Source organism: Prionailurus viverrinus, chromosome A2, assembly GCF_022837055.1.
Source record: "Prionailurus viverrinus isolate Anna chromosome A2, UM_Priviv_1.0, whole genome shotgun sequence".
Lineage (NCBI taxonomy): Eukaryota > Metazoa > Chordata > Mammalia > Carnivora > Felidae > Prionailurus > Prionailurus viverrinus.
The window spans coordinates 54,520,019-54,531,800 of record NC_062562.1 but is presented as its reverse complement, the minus strand read 5'-3'; the positions used below and the strand labels follow the sequence as shown (position 1 = coordinate 54,531,800).

The following is an 11,782-nucleotide window of genomic DNA, read 5'->3' as shown; positions in this document are numbered from 1 at the left end:
CCGCGTCGGGCTCTGGGCTGATGGCTCGGAGCCTGGAGCCTGTTTCCGATTCTGTGTCTCCCTCTCTCTCTGCCCCTCCCCCGTTCATGCTCTGTCTCTCTCTGTCCCAAAAATAAATAAACGTTGAAAAAAAAATTAAAAAAAAATAATAAAACCTCTAGGTACTTAGTGGCCCATACCTTTGGAGGAGAGGGAGCTCTCTGAACTCTCGGGCTGCCCAGCAGCAGTCCCCCCTCACTCTCCGACTGAACTGGGAATTCAGAATTTAAGCACCCTGTCAAAGGAGTCCTATTGTTTCTCTGACTGTAAATGAATCCATTCATCACACTCTGCTCAGCCTTGCTTCCAGTGAGCCTTGTCATACTGTACATGGCAAACTCCTTCCAGGGTAGCTGCTGCTTGCTGTGGGTCAATGGCTCTCCTTTCCCCCTTTCCTATTCTTCCACTGCCTTGAGTAGGATCGTCTTCCTGAGCCCCTGGAAAAGCTATGTCTGTGAATTCTGTTGCTATCAGCAGGACAAGAGTAGGTGGGCTAGAGCACAGTCTGTTCTCTTCCCTGTTCCAGAATCCTGAGGATCCCCCCCCCCTGGGTGAGACCACCCCAAACCTGCAGGCCATGCTGCTGGCATGCTTGACTCATATGCCAGAAATAACCACATCCTGGCCATCAACGCATTTCCTCTTTGGGAGTCCCAAGAGGCTGGGTTCTAGGCCCAGTTCTTCTTGGTGACCCTGCACAGGTCACTTCATCTCTCTGGGCCTCACTTCCCTTCATTTGAAGCTGAGGAAGTTGGACCCAGTGATCTTGATAGAGAAATTCTGTGTTACTGCGTTCAAATGGCCAAAGCACCCATGCAGCTGTTGGATCCCTTGGAAGTAGAGAAAATGTTTGGAAGGTGTTTTCTGGGCTCAACGATTAATTCTGGTCCCATGGAGATTGCTGGACAAAACCTCAGGTAGAAATGGTTCATCTGCCCTTGGGATGCCAAAGAGCTCCCAGCCCTGATTGGTTTGCTCTTTGTCAACACCAGACCCCAGAAACCATCCCAGTATTCTTTTCATTTGGGTTTCATTCATTCCATTGTCAGCGCCTCCTGGATGTCTTGGCTCAGCTGCCCATTCTCCCCTCAAACTTCCCTCAAAACCTTTTTCATATGCACAGACAGACTCATCACATTAGAAACAAACCCTAATCACAGTGCACAGGGCTGAGCACAGCCCTTAAGGGTTGGTGGAGCGCTCAGAACCACTCTGTGTGTTTTTTTTTAAATATGGTAAAATATACATAACATAAAATTTATCGTTTTAACCATTTTAAAGTGTATCACTCAATGGCATTAAGTACATTCACAATGCTGTGCAGTCATCACCACTATCTAGTTTCAGGGTGTTTTCATCACCCTGAAAGCAAATCCCATGTGTCTGTTAAGCAGTCACTCCCATTTCCCCTCCCCTGTAGCTCCTGGGACCACTAATCTGCTTTTTGCCTCTATGCATTCACCTGTTTCAGATATTTCATATAAGTAGGATCATGCAATATGTGGCCTTTTGTATCTGGCTTCTTTCACTCACATTAATGTTTTCAAGGTTCATCCACATTTTAATATACATCACTGCCTCTTTTTTAATTGACATTTACATAGCATAAAATAAAATATTTTAATATATACAATTTAGTGGCATTTAGTGCATTTATAGCGTTGTGCTACCGTCACCGCTATCAAGTTCCACAACCATTTCATCACCCCAAAAGAAAACCCTATACCCATTAAGCAGTTTTCTGTTACTTTCTGTTTTCCCCTACCCTAGCCCTGGCAACCACCAATCTGTTTTCTATTTCTTTTGATTTGCCTATTCTGGGCACCTCATGTAAATGGAATCCTACAACATGTGACCTTTTGTGTCTGGCCTCCTTCACTTAGCATAATGTTTTCAAGGTTCATACATATTGCAGCATGTCTCAGAATTTCTGTTATTTTTATTATAACGTGTGTGTGTATATAAAATTTTGTTATATGGATATTCCACTTTTTTCTAATTCATTCGTTTATGGACATTAGACTTTCCCCACCATTTGGCTATGAACATTCTTATAGAAGTTTTTGCACACCTGTTTTCAATTCTTTTGGGTCTATACCTAGGAGTAGAATTCCTGGATTATATGGTAATTCTATGTTTAACTTACTGAGGAACCTCCAAAAAGTTTTCCACAGTGACTGTGCTATTTTATATCCCCACCCACATGTATGAGTGTTCCAGGTTCTCTACATTCTTGACTACACTTGATACATTTCAATTTTTAAATTCCAGCCATTCTAGTGGATGTAAAGTCATATCTCATTGTGGTTTTGAATAGAATTTTTCTAATAACTAACAATTTCAAGTATATTCATATACCTTCTTTGTGTATCTTCTTGTAAAAATGTGTATTCAAGTCTTTTGCACATTTTTTGATTGTCATTTACTTGCTGAGTTGTAAGAGTTCCTTTATATATTGTAGATACTAGATCCTTATCAGACATATGATTTGCAATTTTTTTTTCCTATACTGTGGGAAGTTTTTTCACTCTTGCTCACCCTCTTTGGTATGTGGAAGTTTTTAATTTTTATGAAGTCCAGTTTTTCTTTTTTTTATTCCTGTGCTTTGGGTTTCATATTTAAGAAACCATTCTCATGCCTGTGTTGTCTTCTAAGAGTTTCATACTTATAGCTCTTACATTTAGGTCTTTGATCCATTTTGAGTTGATTTTTGCATATAGTGCATATGGTGATATAAGGCTCCAACTCCATTCTTTCACATGTGATTCCCAGTTGTTCCACCTCTATTTCTTGAGTAAACTATTCTTTCACCATTGAATGTTCTTGGCACCCTTGCTGAAGATTGTTAACCGTAGATGTATGAGTTTATTTTTGTAGTCTTTTTTTTTTAACGTTTTTTATTTATTTTTGAGACAGAGAGAGACAGAGCATGAACGGGGGAGGGGCAGAGAGAGAGTGAGACACAGAATCAGAAGCAGGCTCCAGGCTCTGAGCCATCAGCCCAGAGCCTGACGCGAGGTTTGAACTCACGGACCGCGAGATCGTGACCTGAGCTGAAGTCTGACGCTTAACCGACTGAGCCACCCAGGCGCCCCATTTGTAGTCTTAATTCTATTCCATTGATCTGTATGTCTTATTGTGCTCGTGCCACAGTGTTTTGATTATTGTAGCTTTATAGTAATGTGTTGAAATCAGGAAGTTTGAGTCCTTCAACTTTGTTCTTTTTTCAATATTTTTTTGGTTATGTGGGGTCCAGTGCAAGTCCATATGAATTTTAAAATAAGTTTTCCATTTTTTGCAAAAAAGATTGATGAAATTTTGATATGGATTGAATTGAATCTGTAGTTTACTGTGGGGCATATTGCCATGAATAAGATGAAGTCTTCCAATTCATAAATACTAGCCACAAATGATATGAAATGCTGTATGAACAACTATAACAATAAAAAGGAAATGAACAAAAGGAAATGATGCCATTTACAATAGTGTCAAAAAGAGTATTTTGATAAGGATTGTACTGAATATGTGTATTGCTTTGGGTAGTATTGATATTTTAACAATATTTGTTCTTCCAATCCATGTGCATGGAATGTTTTTCCATTTCTTTGTGTCTTCTTTAGTTTCTTTCATAAGCTTTCTATAGTTTTCACTATACAAATCTTTTACCTCTTTGATTAGGTTTATTCCTAGGTATTTTATGGTTTTTGGTGCAGTTGTAAGTGGGATGGACTCCTTGATTACTCTTTCTGCTGCTCCATTATTGGTGTATAGAAATCAACCAACTTCTGTACATTTATTTTATATCCTGTGACTTTGCTGAATTCATGTATCAGCTCTAGCAGTTTTTTGTGGAGTCTTTTGGGTTTTCCATTTAGAGTATCTTGTCACTGCAAAGAGTAAAGGTTTGACTTCTTCTTTGCCAATTTGTATGCCTTTTATTTCTTTTTGTTGTCTAATTGCTGAGGCTAGGACTTCCAGTACCCTGTTGAACAACAGGGGTAAGAGTGGACCTCCCTGTCATGTTCCTGACCTTAGGGAGGAAGCTATGTTTTTCCCCATTGAGAATGATATTAGCTGTGGGTCTGTCATATGTGGCCTTTATGATGTTGAGATTTGTTCCCTCTATCCCCACATTCTTGAGGGTTTTTATCAAGAAAGGATGCTATATTTTGCCACATGCTTTTTCTGCATCTATTGAGAGGATCATGTGGTACTTACCCTTTCTTTTATTAATGTGGTGTATCACGTTGACTGCTTTGTGAATATTGAACCAGCCCTGCAGCCTGGGAAAATACCACTTGATGATGGTGAATAATTCTTTTAATGTACTGTGAATTCAATTTGTTAGTATCTTGTTGAGGATTTTAATATCCAATTTCATCAGGGATATTGGCTTGTAATTCTACTTTTTAGTGGGGTCTTTGTCTGGATTTAGAATCAAGGTAATGCTGTCTTCAGAGAATGAGTCTGGAAGCTTCCTTCCATTTCTATTTTTTAGAACACTTTTAGGAGAATAGGCATCAATCCTTCTTCAACTGTCTGGTATAATTCCCCTGGGAAGCTATCTGGCCCAGGACTCTTGTTTGTTGGAAGGTTTTGGATAACTGATTCAATTTCTTTGCTGATTATGGGCCTCTTCAAATGTTCTGTTCCTTCCTGTTTCAGTTTTGGTAGTGTGTGAGTTTCTAGGAGTTTGTACATTTCTTCCAAATTGTCCAGTTTGTTGGCATATAATTTTTCATAGTATTCCCTTATAATTTTTGTATTTCTGTGGTGTTGGTTGTGATCTCTCCTCTTTAATTCGTGGTTTTATCTATTTAAGTTCTCTCTCTTTTCTTTTTGATAAGTCTGGCTAGATTTCCTTCAAAAAAAAACAGCCCTTAATTTCATTGATCTGTTCTACTGGGGTTTTGGTTTCTACATCTTATTTCTGCTCTAATCTTTATTGCTTCCTTTCTTCTGACAGCTTTAGGCTTTATTTGCTGCTCCTTTTCTAGCACCTTTAGATGTAAGGTTAGGATGTGTGTATTTGGGACCTTTCTTGCTTCTTGTGATAGGCCTGAATTGCAATGTATTTTCCTCTTAGGGCTGCCTTTGCTGCATCCCAAAGCGTTTGGACTGTCATGTTTTCATTTTCATTTGCTTGCATGTACTTGTAAAAAGTGCTTCTTTAATTTCCTGGTTAACCCATTCATTTCTTTTTTGTTTTTAAGATTTTTTTTTTTTAGCATTTATTCATTTTTTGAGAGGCAGAGAGAGACAGTATGAGTGGGGAAAGGACAGAGAGAGAGGAAGACACAGAATCCGAAGCAGGCTCCAGCCTCTGAGCTGTCAGCACAGAGCCTGACGTGGGGCTCGAACTCATGAACAGTGAGATCATGACCTGAGCCGAAGTTGGACGCATAACTGACTGAGCCACCCAGGTGCCCCCCATTCATTTCTTTAGTAGATTTTATTTAACCTCAATGTTTGAGGGCTTTCCAAATTTTTTCTTGTGGTTGATTTCAAGTGTCATAGTGTTGTGGTATGAAAATATGCATGGTATGATCCTGATCTTTTTGTACTTGTTGAGGGCTGATTTGTGACTCAGTATGTAATCTTTTCTGGAGAATGTTCCATGTGCAGTCGAAAAGAATGTGCATTCTGTTGCTTTAGGATGAAATGTTCGGAATATATTTTTTAAGTTCATCTTGTCCAGTGTGTCATTCATAGCCATTGTTTCCCTGCTGATTTTCTGCTTAGATGATCTGTCCATTGTGGTAAGTGGGGTATTAAAGTCTCCTACTATTATGGCATTATTATCAATGAGTTTATGTTTGTGATTAATTGATTTATATGTTTGAGTCTTGCAAGTTGGGGGCCTAAATATTTACAATTGTTATATTTTCTTGATGGATAGACCCCTTAATTATGATATAATGCCCTTATTCATCTCTTGTTACGGTCTTTGTTTTAAAATCTAGTTTGTTAAAGTATGGCTACTCCAGCTTTCTTTTGATGTCCATTAGCATGATAGATGGTTCTCCATCCCCTCACTTTCAATCTGCAGGTGTCCTTAGATCTTAAATGAGTCTCTTGTAGGCAGCATATAGATGAATCTTGTTTTTTATCCGTTTTGATGCCCTATGTCATTTTATTGGAGCATTTAGTCTATTTACATTCAGAGTAATTGTTGAGAGATATGAATTTAGTGCCATTGTGTTACCTATAGAGTTGGTGTTTCTGGCGATGTCCTCTGGCCCTTGGTAGTCTTTGTTGCTTTGGTCTTCTTTTTTTCTCCACTCAGAGTGTTCCCCCTTAAAATTTCTTGCAGGAGTGGTTTAGTGGTCACAAACTCCTTTAGTTTTTGTTTGTTTGGGAAACTCAAGCCAGCATTCTTCACAGAGCTAGAATAAACAATTCTAAAATTTGTATGGAACCAGAAAAGACCCTTTATAGCCAAAGTATTGTTGAAAAAGCAAACTAAAGTTGAAGGCATATAACTCCAGGCATCAAGCTATATTACAAAGCTGTAATCATCAAGACAGTATAGTTCTGGGTTCTCTAACCCAGAAATGGACCTACAAATATATGGCCAACTAATATTTGACAAAACAGGAAAGAATATCCAATGGAAAAAAGACAGTGTCTTCAGCAAATGGTGCTGGAAAAACTGGACAGCGACATGCAGAAGAATGAACCTGGACCACTTTCTTACACCATACACAAAAATAAATTCAACATATATGAAAGACCTAAGTGTGAGATAGGAAACCATCAAAATCCTAGAGGAGAAAACAGGCAGCAACCTCTTTGACCTTGGCCATAGCAACTTTTACTAGACATATTTCCAGAGGCAAGGGAATTAAAAGCAAAAATGAACTATAGGGACCTCGTCAAGATAAAAAGCTTCTGCACAGCAAAGGAAACAATTAACAAAATTAAAAGTCAATAGAAATAATGGGAGAAGATATTTGCAAATGACATATCAGATAAAGGGTTAGTATCCAAAATCTATAAACAACTTATCAAGCTCAAAAAGCCAAAAAGTCCAGTGAAGAAATGGGCAGAAGATATGAATAGACAGTTTTCCAAAGAAGACATCCAGATGGCTAACAGACACATGAAAAGATACTCAATGTCACTCATCATCAGGGAAATACAAATCAAAACCACAGTGAGATACCACCTCACATCTGTCAGAATGGCTAAAATTAACAACTCAGGCAACAATACATATTGGCAAAGATACAGAGAAAAAGGAACCCTTTTGCACTGCTGTTGGGAATGCAAATTGGTACAGCTACTCTGGAAAACCTAGTGGAGTTTCCTCAAAAAATTAAAAATAGAACTACCCTACAACCTAGCAATTGCACTACTAGGAATTTATCCAAAGGATGTAAAAATGCTGATTTGAGGGGGTACATGCATCCCACTGTTTATAGCAGCACTGCCAACAATAGCCAAATTATGGACAGAACCCAAATGTCCTTTGGCTGATGAATGGATAAGGAAGATGTGGCATGTATGTGTGTGTAGGTATGTGTGTGTGTATGTATGTGTATGTATACATACACATGTATGTGTATACACATGCACGTGTATATACACATGTATGTATATATACACATGTATGTATATACACATGTATGTATATACACATGCACATACATACATACACAATGTATTATTACTCAGTGATCAAAAAGAATGGAATATTGCCATTTGCAACAAGGTGGGTGGAACTAGAGTGTATTATGCTAAGCTAAATAAGTCAGAGACAAATATCATATTTCATTCGTGGAATTTAAGAAACAAAACAGATGAAAATAGGGAAGGGAAGGCAAACTGTAAGAGACTCTTAAATACATTGAACAAACTGAGGGCCGCTGGAGGGGATATGGGTGGGGGGATGGGCTAAATGGGTGACGGGCATTAAGGAGGACACTTTTTTTTTTTTTCAACGTTTTTTTTTATTTATTTTTGGGACAGAGAGAGACAGAGCATGAACAGGGGAGGGGCAGAGAGAGAGGGAGACAAGAATCGGAAACAGGCTCCAGGCTCCGAGCCATCAGCCCAGAGCCCTACGCGGGGCTTGAACTCACGGACCGCGAGATCGTGACCTGGCTGAAGTCGGACGCTTAACCGACTGCGCCACCCAGGCGCCCCAAGGAGGACACTTTTTGGAATGAGTATGGGGTGTTATCTGTAAGTGATGAATAATTGGGGTCTACTTCTGAAACCAATACTACACTGTATATTAATTAACTTTAAATAAATTAAATTTTAAAAAGAAGATATTTTGGAATAAATTTAACCAAGGAAGTGTCAGACTTGTACACTAAAAACTACAAAATACTGTTAAGATAAATTAAAGAAGAATGAGATAAATGGAAAGACAACCCATCTTCATGAGGGGCAACTGATTTCTGGGTGTTGATCTCTTATCCTTCAATTTCCCTTTGCATGTTTCTAGGAATTTTTTTTCCAAGTAGGCTATCTAACCTGTAGATGTAAAATGGTTCATATACTTCTCTTATATGTCTCCACTTTCATTTCTGATTTTAGGAATTTGAATTTTCCTTTTTTTTTTTTTTTTGGCAGTCTAGTTACAGTTTTCTCAATTTTGTCGATCTTTTCAAAGAACCAACTTTTGGTTTTGTTGGTTCTTTCTGTTGCTTTTCTGTTCTCTATTTTGTTTCTGTTTCTGCTAATCTTTATTATTTCTTCCCTTCTGCTAGCTTTAACTTTAATTTGCTCTTCTTTTTCTAGTACCTAAAGTGGTAATTATGGTTATTGATTTGAGACCTTTCTTCTCTCCCTTTTTTAAAAAGCTTATTTATTTATTTATTTTGAGAGATAGAGAGTGAGCAGGGGAGGGGCAAAGAGAGAGGGAGAGAGTGTGAATCCCAAACAGGTTTCATACTGTCAGCGCAGAGCTGGATGTGGGCCTCGAACTCACGAACCATGAGATCATGATGTGAGCTGAAATCAAGAGTGGATGCTTAACCGACTGAGCCACCCAGGCACCCCTCTTCTTTCAGTGTGGGTATTTACAGCTATAAATTTCTCCCTGACCGCTGTTCTCACTTTATCCCTTAAGTTTTTCATTGTTGTTGGTATATTATTCCTTTATTAGAAACTGGTGACACCTGGGTGGTTCACCTGGTTGAGCATCCAATTCTTGATTTTGACTCAGGTTGTGATCCCAGAGTCATGGGATTGAGCCCTGCATCAGGCTCTACACTGTGGAGCCTGCTTGGGTTTTTCTCTCTCTCCCTTTGCCCCTCTCACCCACTCATGGACTCTCTCTAAAATAAAAAAATAAATAAATTGTTAATGAGAAATTACTTCAACACCTGAAGACCAAACTACAACAGAATATTCCATAGGTTCAAGATTTTAAGACATTCTGGAAAGAGTTTTCTGTAAAGTATATCCTTTCTGTGGCATGGCATCATCATTCTTTTAAAAAGTTACTGGAAAGGCATCATTTTCACCATCACCTACATAAACCATTCATGTATAACTCACTCCCTCTTGTAACCGTTTGTCTACCAAAACTACATTTTGCAAATTTTTTTTTGGAACCTATTGCAAGAATGAGCATGATAATTTTTCACAGAGAGATGACGATTGCTATCAAAAAATGTTGGATTTATAAACATATTGTCTAACACATCATGAAAACTGGTAGCTTCTAAAACCCCATCCATGAAGACTGAATTTGAATCTGAAATAATGATACAGCCAAATTTATCCAAAGTTCACCAAGGCATTGATGTCACTGCTCTTTTCATCTTTTCTTATGCCTTCATCTCCCAAATGCTTAAAGACTCTGCCCATAAATTCTGTCCAAAATCCTTTTTCATAAGAATCTTGTAGTTCCATAGGAAGCTTTTTCTCTGGAGCACACTGTACAATCCATGCATCGCTATTGTCATCTGTGATTATATTGTCAAAGTCAAAAACGAGCAAAGTTTCATGGTTCCAAAAGCAAATTTGGGTCACCAGTATTATTACTGTGTTCCTGTGTGGATGATTCTTTGAGCACTACGAATTAAACTGACTTAGTATTTCTAAGACAATTTTACTTCAGAATAGAGCTTACATTAAGCAGTCATGACAATCTTCAGTTTTAAACACCAGCCAGATTCTGACCAACATTACTCCTATTCTATATGCAGGGAAGAATGTCTTGTTTTGGAGCAAAGAAACAGAGACTTCATAACTCCAGCATTATTACAGTGGAACATCTGACAGAAAACCTATCAGGTCGCCTTGAATGTAGGAGTAGGCACCTAGTTGGGGGTCATTCCCTGTGAGGTGCATGTTGGAGAACAGGAGCAGCAGGCTCGGCTGGGTCCCCAGGGCTTCTCACTGACCTGGGCCAGGTGTTGGCAGCATTCCTGGCCTCTGTGCCATTCCCATGGACTCTGTCCTCCAACCTCATTCCCGTGTCTTATCCTGTAAGTTTTGATGTGTTGTATTTTTGTTTTCACATCTTTCTAATTTTCCTTGTGATTTCTTCTCTATCCATTGGTTGTTTAAAATGTGTATTGTTTAATTTGCACCTGAGAAATTTCCAAATATCCTTCTGCCATTGATTTCTAGTTTCATTCTGTTGTCCGAGAAGATACTTTCTAAGGTTCCAATCTTTTAAAATTTATTGAGACTTGTTTTGTGTCCTAACATATTGTCTCTATCAGAGAATGGTCCTATGCACTTGAGAAGAATGTGCATTCTGCTGCTGTTGGGTGGAGTGTTCTGTTAGGTCTAGTTAGTTTATAGTGTTGTTCAAATTCTGTTTTCTTTATTGACCTGTGTAAGGTAGTGAGGTAGTGAAGTCTCCAACTTTTAACTTTTTAAGTCTCCAACTTAAAACTTTTTCTATTTTTAATCCTGTAAATTTTTGCTTTATATATTTTGGGGCTCTGTTGTTAGGTGTATATATGTCTATAATTGTATCTTCTCTAGGTATTGACCCTTTTCTCAATACATAATGTCCTTATTTGTCTCTTACAGAAATTTTTAAAATCTGTTTTCTCTGATACCAGTATAGCCACCTCTGCTCTATTTTGGTTACTATTTGCATGGAATATCTTTTTTCCCATCATTTGACTTTCAACATAGTTGTATCTTTGGATTTCAAGTAAACCTCTTATAGACAGCATATAGTTGAATTTTTTTTAATTCATTCTGACAATTCCTTCTCTTTGGTTGCAGAATTTAATCCATTTGTATTTAATGTAATTGCTGATATGAAAGGACTTAATTCCACCATTTTACTATTCGTTTTATATATGTCATTTTTTTTGCTCCTCAGCTCCTCTATTATTACCTTCTTTTGTGTTTAACTGATTTTTTTGTAGTATTCCATTTTTATTCTTTTCTCATTTTCTTTGCCCCATATTTTTTAGTTATTTTTTTAGTGGTTACTCTTGTATAATGGACTTTAATAGTGTCTCCTAAAAATTTATGTTCACTAGAACCTCAGAATGTGATCATATTTGGAAATAGGGTCTTTGAAGATAAATTAAGATGAAGTCATTATTGGCTTCCAATCCAATGACTTGTACCCTTAAGAAGAGAAAGCAGGGACCACAAAGAGGGAAGAAGACCATGTGATGACTGAGGCAGAGATTAGAATTATGCATCTATAAACCAAGGAATGCTGAAGATTCTTGGCAACCACCAGAAACTACAGAGAGGCAAGGAAGGATTCTTCTCCAGAGCCCCCAAGATCATGGTCCTGTCAGCACCT

At 38.1% G+C, this 11,782-nt stretch overlaps 1 protein-coding gene and 1 pseudogene across 1 annotated transcript in view; one reads left to right on the top strand and one right to left on the bottom strand.

The window, feature by feature from the left end:
• CA2H3orf20 (chromosome A2 C3orf20 homolog) overlaps nt 1–11,782 on the top strand; it is a 99,191-nt gene that overhangs the window by 26,790 nt on the left and 60,619 nt on the right.
• On the bottom strand, nt 9,352–10,471 carry LOC125161101 (pyridoxal phosphate phosphatase PHOSPHO2-like; annotated as a pseudogene).